The 15020-nt window shown below is 50.6% G+C and overlaps 1 long non-coding RNA gene and 1 pseudogene across 4 annotated transcripts; one reads left to right on the top strand and one right to left on the bottom strand.

The window, feature by feature from the left end:
* Positions 1–251: 251 nt before the first annotated feature.
* On the bottom strand, positions 252–10529 carry LOC132239105 (uncharacterized). Of its 4 annotated transcripts, XR_009453973.1 has the most exons (8): positions 9468–10529; positions 7398–7491; positions 6324–6423; positions 5532–5798; positions 3583–3972; positions 3426–3474; positions 1681–2449; positions 252–716 (listed from the first exon to the last, which is right to left on the bottom strand). It is a non-coding gene; the product is annotated as an uncharacterized LOC132239105 (long non-coding RNA). The 4 variants fall into 4 exon arrangements; XR_009453975.1 differs by lacking the exon at positions 3426–3474 and having other exon boundaries at positions 9468–10528; XR_009453974.1 differs by lacking the exon at positions 5532–5798 and having other exon boundaries at positions 9468–10528.
* Positions 7524–8344, top strand: LOC132240207 (RNA-binding protein PNO1-like; annotated as a pseudogene).
* Positions 10530–15020: the final 4491 nt, after the last annotated feature.

Here is a 15020-nt window from a genome sequence, read left to right as displayed (position 1 = left end):
ATCCTTGGGGCCTCAGAGGGCAAAACCTAGCCCTGCAGAGCCTCCCCCAGCCCCAAAGAGCAGAGGGCAGCATTGAGGAGCCCAGCTCCTCGTTCAGAGACGCCTAGTGAGGCCCACAGCAGGCCCTGGTCCTCTCTCTCCAAGAGTTCAATGGCGACCCAGGACCCAGGCAGCCTGGGCCTCTGTCTTGGAGCCCAAACAATGCCCTGCAGCCAAAAACATGTCAATGATGTGAAACGCACACTCCGGTGTCTACAGATACTGCTTTATGGGAATACAGCCACACCTATTTGCTCACATACTGTCTATGACGCTGAGTCTAAGAGAAGAGATTGGAGTTTAAATACACACCTTAAGCCATTGACTCTGGCTGTTACAAAGTCTGCAGATGTGATCTCGGATCCTGGGATAACTCGATAGTCTTTGCATGGCTGGCTGAGGTCTCTGGAGAGGTCTCTTTCACTAAAGACCGTCTTTTCCACGCTGAAGGCCATTCCTGGTTAGGGGAATGCTCTGCGACACCTGCAGACATGCCTTGTGCTCTGCATGAAGCTGGCACACACTCAGATGAGGCCCGGCTACGGCAGCAGCTGCTCTCTGACAACCTCCGGATGGAACTCAGCAGCAGGGGGTCTTGGGATGAGTGTCTGCTCCCTGCAGGCCAGTCCTGTGCTCCGAGCCTTGAGACTCACTGCCAGTTGCCGTCAGAACGGTGCCTGGTGGAGCATGAAGATCAGGAGGCTCAGCTGCAGGCTGCCTGGCCCGCTGGGGGGTGGAGTGCGAGGGCGGTGGCCCAGCTCAGGCCGTTGCCTGCTTGCCTCACCTCCCAGGGAGGTCTCTGCTCCCTGGGGTGACACACCCCGGCCGTCCCCCTGCTGGAGGCGCAGGGCACTGAGGGACCAGCCAGATCTCTGCTCAGCAGGGACCAGTGGTGGCCGAGTGCACCGGGCTCTTGCCAGTGACAGGGAATTGGACAGGGTGACCGGGCTGAGCTGGAGCACCTGCGGGAGAACTGCTCCTGGGGAATCGCTGAGCCAACCACAGCTGAAGAGATGCATGCGCAGTGCGCCAGGGGGAGGGGAGGTGCGGGGCCTGCCCTCTGGCGGCGAGCACCCGGCCAGGGAGGAGATGGGAGGGACGCCGAGGCCGTGCTACCTGACCGGCTGCAGGACAGCTTCCTGCTGAAGGGCACAGGCCAGGCCCTCGCGCAGGCTGCTCCCAGCAGCATCTGCACCCGCACAGAAAGGGGCTCTCACTGCACGGCTCTGCTTACTGGTTCTTTTTGCTGTTTCTCTTTCTGTGAACCTTGACCTTGCTCAGACCAAAGGTACTTCTGGCCCCTGCTGGGGGCAGTTGGGCTGGGGGTGTTCCTGGGCGCAGAGCTCTGCCTCAGCTCCTCCTGGCTCTTTCCCGCCACCTACAGCTCTTCCCAGAAAGCCTCTCGGGCAGTTTGCAGACTGCATTAGGCGGGGCTTGCTCTACATTACAGAGCTTGGCGCCCTGGTTCCATTACTGCTGCCCCCACAGCCCTGGCTCATGTACCGCTCCGTCATCTGTGTCCTGGGCATCCCGCCACCATTGTGGCACAGTGGGCCCCCGCTAAACACCTGTGGACAAGGTCGGGGTGTCCCTGGGCCCTGGCTGGAGCAGTGTTGTGTCCACCACGCCTTTGACTCTCACCAGGGGCTGTGTCAAGGACACACGCAGGCAGCTGGGCCGGCTCTTCCTCATGGCTGGGCTGTGCAGCCCAGAGCTGGCCTCCAGGCTGCTCCAGTTACAGAGCGCTCGGTCCTATTAAGTTGACACATGGAACCAGTCACGTTGGGTATTTAGTGTCATGGTGGTGGCAGCAGCCTTTGTCCACTTCTACGGGGTCCCCCACCTTCAGGTCTCCCACTAAGGCTGCACTGATGACTCACATATCTGTGCCTCCTTTCTGAAGAAGGGAAACTCCCCAAGTGCCTTAACAGTAACTTCTTACCTGAAGTGAGAGGAAGCATCTGAGGGGTCTGTTTCTAGAAGAACCTCTTAGAGAACCCGGGGCCCGCCAGGCTCCTGCCCAGCTTCCCGCTGCGGCCTGTGGAGAAACTGCCCGTGTCCCCTGCTGCCCCTCCTCAGCAGGCAACGCCATCCCCTGGGCACAGGGGCCTTCGAAGCTCATGTTGGGATTTTACTCTCCTCCAAACGTTTCTGGGGAAAATAATGGGCTGGGCCTTTTTGGACATTCTGTTTCTGGAGCAAAATGTCCCTCTTACCCCCGTCCTTCCTGGGTGACTCGGCTTAGAACAGGCCGCCCATTTGTGGCAGTTTTCAGAGATGATTGTAAACTGGTCTGTTTCTGAGGCTGGATCTGCTGACGGCAGGAAGCACGGAGTCCCCAGCTCCGAGGCAGCCGGCTGGTCATGGAGGTGTGTCCGGGCCTCAGATACCTTGAGTTTTCCTATTTGTCCTTGGGAGAGTGACGTAAGGTTAGAATGGGGAAAGATATTCAACCTTCAATACTAGGTTTTAAAAAGAAATCTGCTGTGTTGATATGTACCTAGAGGCAAAGATTATGGTAAAACTGAAAGGAAGTACAGAGACAATTGGCATTCGAAGAAGAAAAAGAACAATGCCTGTGACTTGTCCATGTCAGCGTGACATGGTCAGAGACGATGCGAGCCTCAGAGTCCGGCCTAGTGTCAACACCTCGGAGCCGAAGCTCCTGCACAGAGAGCCCACCTGGCCCCACATAGCGGGCCCATCACCACAGGGCTGCGCCTCGCTATGGGAGCGCCAGCCCCAGGCCCTGGCCTCTCTCTCAGTGCGGCTCTGCCTGACATCACTCCCTGGCCTTTCTCTCCGAAAGTCCTAGCCAGGCACAGGGCCCCAGCACGCTTGGCCCTGAGGCCTCTCTCAGAACATTCGAGAACGTGAAGAAGCTACCCTAGAGGACAAGCCCCATAGGGACCCCGGCTCCCTAGTGGACTGGAGGGGCCAGATTTCCAGTCTGTGGCTGAGGTCCACGTGGGCAGCACTGGTGGCTTGCGTCCCCTCCTTAGGCCTAAGCAGTCCTAGCCTTGAGGGGCAGACAGTGAGGGTAAGGGGCTGCCCTCACGCTGAGGATGGCCTGTGACTTATCCACAAAGGGCTCTCTGGGTTTCAGAAAAGTAGTGCTTAACCATGGGCCACTGTTACCAGGCAACCTGGCTGTCCACTGTGACCTGGGTGAGATGTCACTCACGGAGCCTAAAGAGGCCACACACAGGAGACCACATGAAGGTGAGATGGTTCCCACATGACGGGATCTCGGAGGATCAGAGCTGTGAGATAAGAGCTGGCCCTCCTGCCAGACAGCCAATTCCTCTTTCAGCCTAGACTTGTGGGCACATGGAAGGCTCCCTATGACCTGCTGACAGAGGAAGCAAAGTCGTGGCCTGGCTTACCGGTGACTTTGCATGATGTCAATATCCAACCGGAAACTGGACGGCTGCGCTCCAACGGACCATTCGGGATGTTTGTGAAGGAGAGTGGGTAACGAACCCATCACGATGGGCAGAGATTGGGCCGTTCACCTCCTCATTCACCTTGAACATCTCCTACCTGCAGACTTTTTCCGTGGCGGTCACCTGAGGGGAAAAAGCATGAGTGAGGATACGATGGCAAAGGAGTTCAAACCCAAGGATGCTATCCTGTGGGTGTTGAGCACAAACTGGAGTGTGCTATGTTGTATTGTGTAGTTGTACAAGTTAGTATAATGTCATTAACCACATGATCCCCCAATATTTAATAATGGGATAATTTTAAAAGAATCTTTGTCAGTCTTCCTCTTGTTTTTGAAAGTAAGAGACATTCCTCTGTTTTCGAATAATGCCAGCATAGTTTTGTTTACTTGCCCCTGTTCATTAAGGATCATGGAAAGCCTCTGTTAAGACTGAGCAGTAGCAGGTGTGCTTAGGGCGTCAGCCATCAGAAAGTTATTGAGGAAGATGGCTAGGAAAATAAAAGACAATCATTAAGAGAAAACAAACACCAAGTTCTATTCCAGAGTCCAATCAAGACAATCTCTAAATATTGGGCTACAGCATCACTAAACAGAGGCGTGAGGATCGCTGTGGCAATCCAATGTTTTTAGTCTGTAGTTTCCATGTCTCTGGTGATGACATTGATGTTCTGAAAAATTTCTGAGTGGTCCGCAACAGCAGACATGGATGTTTTCCTTGATTTATATCCAAGACACCAGATTCAGCTTGAAAATATTCAGGACATGAGAAGATTTATTTTCTCAATGGTTCCAAGCCAAAGATGTGAGAAAACTGGGAAGGTTAATGGTAGAGTTATAACCTACATGGCTATAACCTAATTGGAATAATTCAGAATTGTTCATGGACTGGGAAAATGTGCAAGAGGAAACACACAAGGACGATAATGGCAGTGAGCTCTCCTGCAGCAGCTGCCACCTCGAGTAGACACAAATCCCAGCAGGACACTAAAGGTGAGGGGCAGAGTGCGACCCTTGAGGAAGTGTGCTACCCTTTACAAGAGCCATGTGAATTCTGTGATTTACAGAAGCAGGGAAACATGGATTATGTACGGAAATAATGAATGGTGGAGGGACAATGTTTAAAGAAATATACATTGTGATGAAAGGGAATTTAATAATTTGGGATGACAAGACAGAGATTGTGCATTTATATCTGCAGCTTGGGTCATTATCAAAGTTGTATAAAGTTTATTGAGACGGTGGGGTGAAAAAGGCATCCAAAGATGGACCAAAAATTGTAACATGGAAATGCCCACTGGTTCCTGCTCTAATGTAGAAGAAGGAATGCTTTGGTTGGCCCAATGGCTGATAGCCCCTTTCCAAAAAGTTTTATCCGAGTAACTATCTCTTTGGGGGAAACAATGAACTAGATAATTCAGCGACCACAGGCAAATGGTTATGAACAGAAATTGGTGTCAGAATCTAAAATAATACCTTCGCCCTCACTAAGACTAGGAGCTTTTGAGGGTCAGGTGACCAGTGAATTTTAGCTCAGGTCCATTTTGAAATAGGTCCAAATTTGATCTCACCCATTCTGTGGTTGCTCCTGGTTGTAAAATGCATAACTTAAATACTTACACCAGCGGATTTATCCCGCACACTCATCACCGATGAGTCAAGACAACTGTGGAAAGTCTAAACCAATCCATAAGAACTGTCTGTAACTGTGCAAGTATTAAGTTAGAAGCTGTACCATCTGCCTGATGAATATGAGAGATTTGTGCCACCATGAAGGATTTGCAAGATTCAGGAGTGCGGATTTGGGCACATCCTCATTACTCTTTTGGTTTGTCTTGAGAGAAAGAAGGAGGAAGAGGAGGAGGAGGAGGTTGGACAGGAAGCCAGAAAGAGAGGAGGAAAAGATGGAGAGAGTAGAGGAGGAGGAAAGAAGGTTTAGAAGAAATAGAAAGAATAAGAAAAGGATGAGAAGCAAGAGGAGGAGGAGTAGGAGATGGCGAAGAAAGAGAGAGAGGAGAAGACACAACTTGGAAATTGGCAGTGTACTCACCGATTCTTTAACTACAGGAGACCCTATGCTGCTGCTATACCATGTGGTTACTTTGTTTGAGCAACTTCAAAGTCCACATCACCTTGTTCCATATGCACCTACAGTGCAGGCAAATGCCTCCTCCTCGTGTTTCCATAGTTCAATCCAATTTGACTTCTTTCAGGTGGCAAGGTCCCCATACACCTTCATTATCTTCCCTCAGGGATGAGTCATCTCTACAGGCTGAAGGTCCTCACTGCCCTTTTCTTCCACAGGAAATACTTCTGGCTGGTTGGTTACAATGATGACGTTATGCAGAATGGGCCAAGTGAGTGGGACAATACTACTCTAGAGTTATCCACTTTTAGAGTCAGTAGCTGAGGAAGAAATCTGACTGAAATTCAGAATTCTTACTCAGTGAACTATGTTTGTGTCCGGTGCTCTTCTGTGGGGCAGGCAGGTGTCTGAGGTAAACAATGATTGCTGGCATCTGGCCCCACCTGCAACCAAGATGGAGAACCAGCGCCCAGGGGGCCTCTGGATTTTAGAGGCAGATTACTCCACAGTTGGGTATATGACTCCATGGAATGACCTGAAAGTTTGTTTCTTTTGAGTTCAACCCAGAGAAAGACAGGCACTGTCATAGGTGCAGGTGGCTGCATGTCCCCCTCCATGCACCGCAGCAGACGTGATGGTCCTCCCAGTGTCCCCGGCAGATGGGGATTGTGGTTGGGACCTTGGGAAGGCCGGTGTGTGAGTCACAGTGCAGGTGCTCAGGATTCCCCACCTATGAGCATATCCTTGTTTACTTACCTTTGGTTCACTCAGGATGAGATGCAGCCTGTGTTTGGACTTGTCAGCAGCAGGTGTGCCGCAGGGTGTTAGCCACCAGACAGTTAATGAGGACTGGTGTCTCTGAAAAGAAGAAAACTAAGAGTTACAAAGCCAATTTCTAACTCCAGAGTCCGCCAAACAAGGCAGTTTATGAATACTGGGTGACAACATCACTAGATGGAGGAGTGAGGACCGCTGTGCCAATCCAATGGCTCTCCTGGCTTCCATTGTGAATGTCTGTGGTGATGACATAGACCATCTGACAAATTTCTGAGTTGTCCACAGCAGCACACATGGATTGTTTACATGACTTATAGCCAAGACTCAGGTTCAGCACAAAGAGCTTCAGGACATGAGTATAGATTTGTGTCAATGATTCCAAGCCAGAAGCGAGAAAAATTGGAAAGGTTCATGGTAGAAAGCTGGCAAATCTGATCGTCAAGGTTCCCTGGGTTGCTGAGAGCTGGGGAAGAGGTAACTAGGGGCCAAGCTGCATAGGTGTCCTGTCTCCCCACGGACCTGTGGGCGGCCATGGCTCCAGCCCCTGGCTGAGTCCATCAGGGCATCGCTGGTGGCTTCCATCCCCATTAGTCAAAAGTCGTCCTAGCCAGAGGGGCAAACATTCCGGGTGAGGGGCTGTCATCACCCTGGGGATGGACGGAGACTTGTCCCACAGGATTTCCTGGGTTACAAAGAACAAATCTTAAACATGGGCCACCAAGTTACCGTGCAACCTGAGCTGTCCATTATGACCTGGGTGTGATGTCACTCACAGAGTCAGTAAGGGCCCTGCACGGAAGACTACATCAATGAGTGTGGGCCATACCTGATCCAACCTGGGCTGATCAAAGTAGTTACATGAGGTGACGCCTTGGGCCCTAATGTCAAACAAGGAGTCCCTGTCTCTACCTAGACCTGTTCACTCATGGAAAGCTCCCTGTGGCCTGGTGACATTGAAGCAGTCACGGCCTGTCCTCCTGATGGATTTGTCTGATGTTGATGAGTGATGTTATTTCCTTCTGGAATAATATGAGTACATTTCTCTGTACTTACCTTCTCCTCACTAATATCAGCGTGAGCTTCTGTTAGGACTGGGCCGTAGCAGGTAGCTGTGGGGCCTTAGGCATCAGTTCATGAGGAATTGTATCTATAAAAAGAAAAGAAAGGGGATTCCTGAGGATGGCCGCAGCAATGGAGGCACAGAGCGGTGTGGCCGAGGACAGTTTCACCCAGGTCACCCCCAAGGGTGGCCGGAGGGCGAAGAAAAGGCAGGCCGAGGAGCTGTCCGTGGCGGGGGAGGGCGGGATGCGAGCCGCATGGACACTGAGGAGGCCCGGCCAGGCGGCGAAGAGGTAACTAGGTTACCTCTCCGGGGACGGGTTCCTGGCTGGGAAAGAAACAAGGACAATTCCAGTCCCAGCGAACAGATACACGCCATTGAAAGGGAACTGGATGAAGATATTTACTCCTATCCTAGAACATCATGGACTTCAGATTCCTTTAACTTGAAATCGAGGAATGTAGAAATCAGGACTTGTAAAGAAACCAAGGATGTTAGCACTCTGACAAAAGCCGCCGATTTTGTGAAAGCCTTTATTCTCGGGTTTCAGGTAGAGGATGCACTTGCTCTCATTAGGTTGGATGACCTCTTCTTAGAGTCCTTGGAAATTACAGATGTGAAGCCTCTAAAGGGAGACCACCTGTCAAGGGCAATAGGGAGAATCGCTGGCAAAGGAGGAAGAACCAAATTCACCACAGAGACTGTGACACGGACGCGGATAGTTCTAGCTGATGTGGAAGTTTATATCCTTGGCTCTTTCCAAAATATCAAGATGGCAAGAACTGCCATTTGCAACCTCATCCTGGGAACTCCTCCATCAAAGGTTTATGGCAATATTCGAGCTGTGGCTAGCAGAGCAGCAGATCGATTCTGATTTCAAATCAGAGACTTTTTCTTGTCTTTGGACTGTAGAGAAAAGCAGCTTACAAGTGGTCCCAAGAAATCATGTGAAGAATTTTTGGTCACTTTAAACCTCAGTCTGTCAGTTCTTAGCCAGAAGCATAAACCCGAAAGGAAAACTGTGATAGTATTCATTCAACAGCTTTGAGGATAATTTAAGTATCAAAATTTCAGACCATTATTATACTTAACCATTAATTACAATTTATCTTATTTTAAGTTACATGCATAATTTCTAGTTCTCTTATTTGGAGGAAATATTATTTTTCTATTTGAATTTGTTTTTAAATTATAGATTTATAAACATTTCTTCCCTATGAGTTGTAATTAAAGAACTATTCCCAGGAAACCTCTCTGAATCATGTCCCTCAATACTGGTGATGTGACTATTTTAGAATCAGGTTATAAGCAGCAGTTTGGCTACACTGTGTGAACCAAAAGGTTAACCTTTCTACCTATTTTGCCACTTGTAAAATTAAAAATTTTTATCACAATAAAAAGAAAAGAAAAGAAAATCATTCATTCAGTGTTAAAAAACAAGTTCTAATCCAGATTCCACTCAAGACACTTAGTAAATATTGGGCTATGCCATGTAACACTAAATGGAGGAGTGGGGGCTGTGGTGGCAATCCAATGGGGTTTCTGAGTTCTCTTTCCATGTCTGGGGTGATGACACAGACATTCTGAAAGTTTTCTGAGTGCTCCAGAACAGTGGACATGGATGGTTTACTTGATTTGTATCCCAGAGATCTAATTAAGCATGAAGAGATTAATTTTGTCACAGGTTTCAAGCCAGATATGAGAAAAACTGGAATGGATCATGGTAGTGTTATAACCCACACAAGAGGAAAGTCGAATAATTCAGAATTTGCCAGGGAACAGAAAATTTTCAAGAGGAAGCAAGCACAACAGAGTAACAAAGACAGTGAGCTCTTCTGCGACAGTTGCTACCTTGATTAGACTCAAATCCCAGCAGGACCCTAAAGGTGAGGGGAGAGTTTGACCTCTGAGGTGGTGTGCTACTCTATGTGACATGTAAATGCCCATTCTCCCTTGTTTTAAATTATGAAGAAGCAGTTCAAAAGTTTATGGCAGTGGTAATGTTGGAGTTGATTGGTAATGTGAGTCCTATTGCCCACTCTGGGAGTGCCCACATGGCATACCTTTCACCAATGCACAGCGAACTATATTGATGACTGGAAACAGCATATTTGAAGAGCTGCATGAAGACTCTTCTATGAAAACCAGACCTTGGGAACTGCACCCTCTCAATGGGAAAGTCCAAATGTGATGAGAGACATTGAACCCCAGAGGCAGGGGCACTGGGCCTTTTCCAGTCACTGAACTCACGGTGGATCTGATCAGCCTGAAATACAGCAAATCCAAGCAGGATCTAGTGAGTCTGACTGGCCCTGACGTACAGTGTTGGCTAATGAGTCATCTGTTCCTAGCAGTGGGGAGAGGAAGCTCACTGCATTGTTGCTCCATCTAGTGAAGCAGAAATGTCCCCGTGAGTCCCAGGGCCCAGCAGCCTAGGCCCTGTGCCTAATTCTCTGAGATTCAAAGGAAGCCTTATTGCCTAATACAGGTCAAGTATATGAAAATCAAACTTTATTGTTCACAGAAAAGATCTATACTAATAGAGCCACAGGTACTTATTTACATAGAGTCAATGACTGATATCTAATAATGAGGAGAGGCTTGGAGTTTCTGCAGAAATCGTAAGCCATTGAGTCTCTGGCTGTTACAGAAACAGCTTGCTGACCTCTGACCTAGAATTCCCTTTATAATCATTAAACAGTTGGTTAAGAATTGTAGAGAGGTCTTTTTCCCTAAAGACAAAAATTTCCATGCTTATTATTTACTAATGCCCCAGTGCACAAATTCATGCACATGGAAAGGAAATGAAGTAGAAGAAATATTTTAATAATGCTATTTGCCCTTTATAATAGAATTGTGAACCAAATTCATGATCAACAATGACAGATGGAAACACTTGTGTGATTGGTGCCAGTTAGAGCTGTATATGTATTGCACATGTGTGAGTCAACTTAGCCTTTTATATATAGACTAGGGGCCCAGTGCATGAAGATTCGTGCACGGTGGTGTGGGGGGATCCCTCACCCCAGTGGTTGGCAAACTCATTAGTCAACAGAGCCAAATATCAACAGTACAACGATGGAAATTTCTTTTGAGAGCCAAATTTTTTAAACTTAAACTATATAGGTAGGTACATTGTTATTAACTTAATTAGGGTACTCCTAAGCTGGCCTTTGTTAAAAATGTCCTCAATCTGTAAGGTTGACCCCTTACAACTCTCCCATCCACACTCATCTTGCATATTTGTTTCATCTATCTTTTGTCACCCGCACGCGATTTGTGGACGCGACTAGCACTAACCACTGCACAATGAGACTGCTGACTGACTGGCTCACTCAACTCCTGCATGAATCGTGTGTGCCTCCCCTGTGCTTCGTATCCCGCAGCCCGCCTGCACTGCGTCTCCCGTCGCCCAACCGACCAACAACCCCCACTTCTTCTAATGCCACTTCTTCAAAATAGACTTGCCCAGGCCAAAAACCGACTTCTGTGCATGGGCCACGAAGTTTCAATCGCACTGCACGTGCATGCCCGCTCATGGTATTTTGTGGAAGAGCCACCCTCGAGGGGCCAAAGAGCCGCCGCATGTGGCTTGCGAGCCATGGTTTGCCAACCACTGCCTCAGCCTGACCTGCACCCTCTCCAATCTGGGAGCCCTCAGGGGAGCCCTCTCCAATTCGGGAGTTTCTGTCTGTCTGTGCAATCATATGAACGAATTGTCTGAGACCCCCAACCCAGTTTGGTTTGTTGCTCACAGAATAATAGAGGCATTTTTTTTCTTTGCCTCATTGGTGGTAATTTCCTGGAAGTTTTAGGATATCTTCCCTTGAATTTTTCCTAGACAATCTGACTTTACTTATGTCTTCACCTTTGCTTTCCCTCCATCACCCACCACAACAGTAACTTGCTCCAGGCTCACTTTGCTCTAGTGTCTAGAAGATCTGTCTACCACCAGAACTATGATTCCCAGCATTCTTGGTGCTCTGGGCTTCTGCTTCTGGTCCTGGGGCTGCCATCAGAACTATTCCCAGAATTCCTGGTGCTCCCCACTCTGGGAGTGACCGAGGGAGTCACGGCCCCCCAAGCCTTCAGCTCTCCTGCTCTGCTCTCCGCCTGGCGCCTGTGTATGCAAATTAACCACCATCTTTGTTGGGTTAATTTGCATATTCACCATGATTGGCTGGTGAGCATAGCGAAGGGACGGTCAATTTATATGTTTCTCTTTTATTATATAGGATGCTAGGGGCCGAGTGCCCTCAGCCCTGGACTGCACTCTCTCTAATCTGGGACCCTTCACCTCGAAGGATGTCCTACTGCTGGTTTACAGGGATCGGTCCTAAACTGGCAGTCGTACATCCCTCTCACAATCCGGGACTGCTGGCTCCTAACCACTCACCTGCCTGCCTGCCTGCCGGCCTACTCACCCTCAACTGCCCCCCGCCGCCGGCCTGCTTGCCCCCAAATGCCCCCCGCACCAGCCTGCTCACCCCCACCTTCCCTCCCCACTGGCCTGCTTGCCCCCAACTGACCCCCTGCTGCCCTACTCACTCCAAATTGCCCCTCCACCCCCGCTGTCCTGATCACTTCCAACTGGCCCCCACTGATGGCCTGCTCGCCCCCAACTGGCCTCCCTGCTGGTCTGCTTACCCGCAATGGCCCCGTCCCCCATCAGCCTGATCACAAAAAACTGCCATCCCATCCTGGCCTGATCACCCACAACTGCCCTCCCCTCTTGGCCTCTAACCGCCTCTACCTCAGCCCTGCCACCATGGCTTTGTCCAGAACAACGTCTGGAAGGTCTCCTGGAAGGTCTCCCAGTCTAATTAGCATATTACCCTTTTATTAGTATAGATAGAGGCCTGGTGCATGGGTAGGGGTCCTGCTGGGGTGCCTGGCCAGCCTGGGTGAGTGGCTGAGGGCCTTTTTCAGGCTCACCACACCTCCTTCAGTGTGGGGGTACCCACTGGGGTGCCTGGCCAGCCTGGGCGAGGGGCTGATGGCTTTTTGCATGCTGGCCAAGCCCCCCAGTGGGGACCCAAGCTCCCAGCCTCTCCTTTTTTCTTTTCAGCGCCTCCTTGAGTGGAGGCCAGGGCGGGCTGGAAGCAGGTATCTGGATTTATTTATCCTCTATAATTGAAACTTTGTAGCCTTGAGCGGAGCCCAGGGCCTGCCAGGGCAGGCAGAAAGCTTGGCTTCCTCCATCGCCAGGGCAACCCAAGCCTCCTGCTGCTCCAGCTCCATGGCCGCTTCCATCTTAGTTGGGTTAACTTGCATACTCATTCCTGATTGGCTGGTGGTGTAGCAGAGTGATGTTAATTTGCAAGTTCCTCCTTTATTAGTGTAGATCAGGGGTGGGCAAACTTTTTGACTCGAGGGCCAGAATGGGTTCTTAAACTGGACCGGAGGGCCGGAACAAAAGCATGGATGGAGTGTTTGTGTGAACTAATATAAATTCAAAGTAAACATCATTACATAAAAGGGTACGGTCTTTTTTGTTTGTTTGTTTTATTCATTTCAAACGGGCCGTAGTTTGCCCACGGCTGGTGTAGATACTAGGGGCCCAGTGCACGAGGCTGCGGTACACACAGGGGTGGGTCTCAGCCCATCCTCCACACCACGGCCCCCTGCCCCCGTCTGCCAGCAACCCTGCTCCCACTGCCACTGCCACTGCTCCAATGAGCTGATGGCGCCAGCCCCACTTGTACCCCCTGAGGGCACAGAGTGATTGGAGTCAGTGCCAGCAGTGGGTGCAAGAGAGGTGGTGCTGTCAGCAGGTGTGAGCAGCAGCTGCTGTCCCAATCGCCCCTCAGGAGCAGGGGGAGGTGGAGAAGCCCTCAGGGACAATCAGAGCTGGCAGCTGCTGCTCACACCTGCTGATGGCGCTGAGCAATCGCGACTGGCACCAGGTACCAGCAGCAGGTGTGAGCGGTGGCTCTGGCGCCAGGTGCTGGTGCAAGCAGGACTGGCGTTGGCAGTGGGTGCGAGTGGCAGCTCTGGCACCAGCAGCAGGTGAGAGCAGGGCAATCTCCGGCAGTGGGTGCGAGAGGTGGCTGCCGGCCCTGATCTCCCATCAGGCGCAGGGGGAGGCAGAGAAGCCGTCAGGTGTCATAGGGGCTGACAGCCAGTACTCACACTTGCTGACCTTGCTGAGTGATCGGGGCCAATGCTGGGCATCAGCAGTCGGTGTGAGCAGTGACTCCGGCACCGGCTGTGGGTGCAACTGGGCCGGTGCCAGCAGCAGGTGCGAGTGCCGGGTGGGACTGTTTTTGCGCAAGAGAAAGAATTTTCAGTAACCACTACAGGCTCGCCCTAATGACAGTGACAGGCACCGTGCCTTGGTCTGGTGCCCCCGCCCTGATGACAGTGACAGGCACCGTGCCTTGGTCTGGTGCCCCCGCCCTGATGACAGTGACAGGCACCGTGCCTTGGTCTGGTGCCCCCGCTCACCTGCTCTACAATTCCGCTGTGGCCTATATCTGCTGTGTTATGCGCACACCCCCGATGGTCAGTGCACATCATAGCGACCAGTTGTTCGTTTGTTCTGCCATTCGGTCTATTTGCATATTAGCCTTTTATTAAATAGGATACTAGAGGTTCGGTGCACGAATTCGTGCACTAGTGGGGTCCCTCTGCCAGGCCTGCAGGATCAGGTAGAAAAAAGCTCTCCGACATTCCCCGAGGAGTCCTGGATTGCAAGAGGGTGCAGGCCAGGCCGAGGGACCCCACCAGTGCACGATTGGGGCCTGGGAGAGACACGGAAGGTTGGTCGGCTGTGGAGGAACCTCAGGAGGGCTCCAGGATGTGTCTGGGCCATCTGGCTCAATCCCGACCTGACGGACCCCAGCAGCAAGCTAACCTATTGGTGGAGCGTCTGCCCCCGCTGGTCAGTGCACATCATAGGGAGCGGTTGAGCGGCCTTAGCATATCATTAGCATATTAAGCTTTGATTGCTTGAACGGCCAACAGGTCAACCACACACAGCATATTAGGCTTTTATCATATAGGACTAGAGGTCAGATGCACAAAATTCGTGCACGGGGGAGGGGTGTCCCTCAGCCTGGCCTGTGCCCTCTTGCACTCTGGGACTCCTTGGAGGATGCCTGCCTAAGCTGTCAGTTGGACATCTCTCTTGCAGTCTGGGACCCTTCACTCCTTACCGCCCGCCTGCTGTGGAGGTGGGAGAGGCTCCTGCCACAGCCACTGTGCTTGCCAGCCTTGAGCCCAGCTTCTGGCTGAGCGGTGCTCCCCCTGTGGGAGCGCACTGACCACCAGGGGGCAGCTCCTGCATTGATTGTCTGCCCTCTGGTGGTCAGTGCACATCATAGCAACCAGTCATTCTGCCGTTTAGTCAATTTGCATATTAGTATTTTATTAAATAGGATAGAATAAACTTGCTTAAGTAGACATGCTTTCTGATGTAGGTAAACTTTTTCCAGGCCAGTGAAGCACCCCAACTTCTCTTTCAGGTGATTGTCAGCAACACAGCAGTAAATATCAACACAAAGCAGATCATTATTGTAGATCACGCAGGAAGAACAAAGGGTAAAATATGTAACTGCAGCAGTGTTTGTCTATATTCTGTACAGTGAGAAAACCTGAAGTCATTGTCAAGGTCC

Source organism: Myotis daubentonii, chromosome 8 (genome assembly GCF_963259705.1).
Source record: "Myotis daubentonii chromosome 8, mMyoDau2.1, whole genome shotgun sequence".
In the NCBI taxonomy this organism is placed as follows: domain Eukaryota; kingdom Metazoa; phylum Chordata; class Mammalia; order Chiroptera; family Vespertilionidae; genus Myotis; species Myotis daubentonii.
Note: the sequence above shows the minus strand (reverse complement) of the source record. Positions and strands in the feature narration are given on the sequence as shown.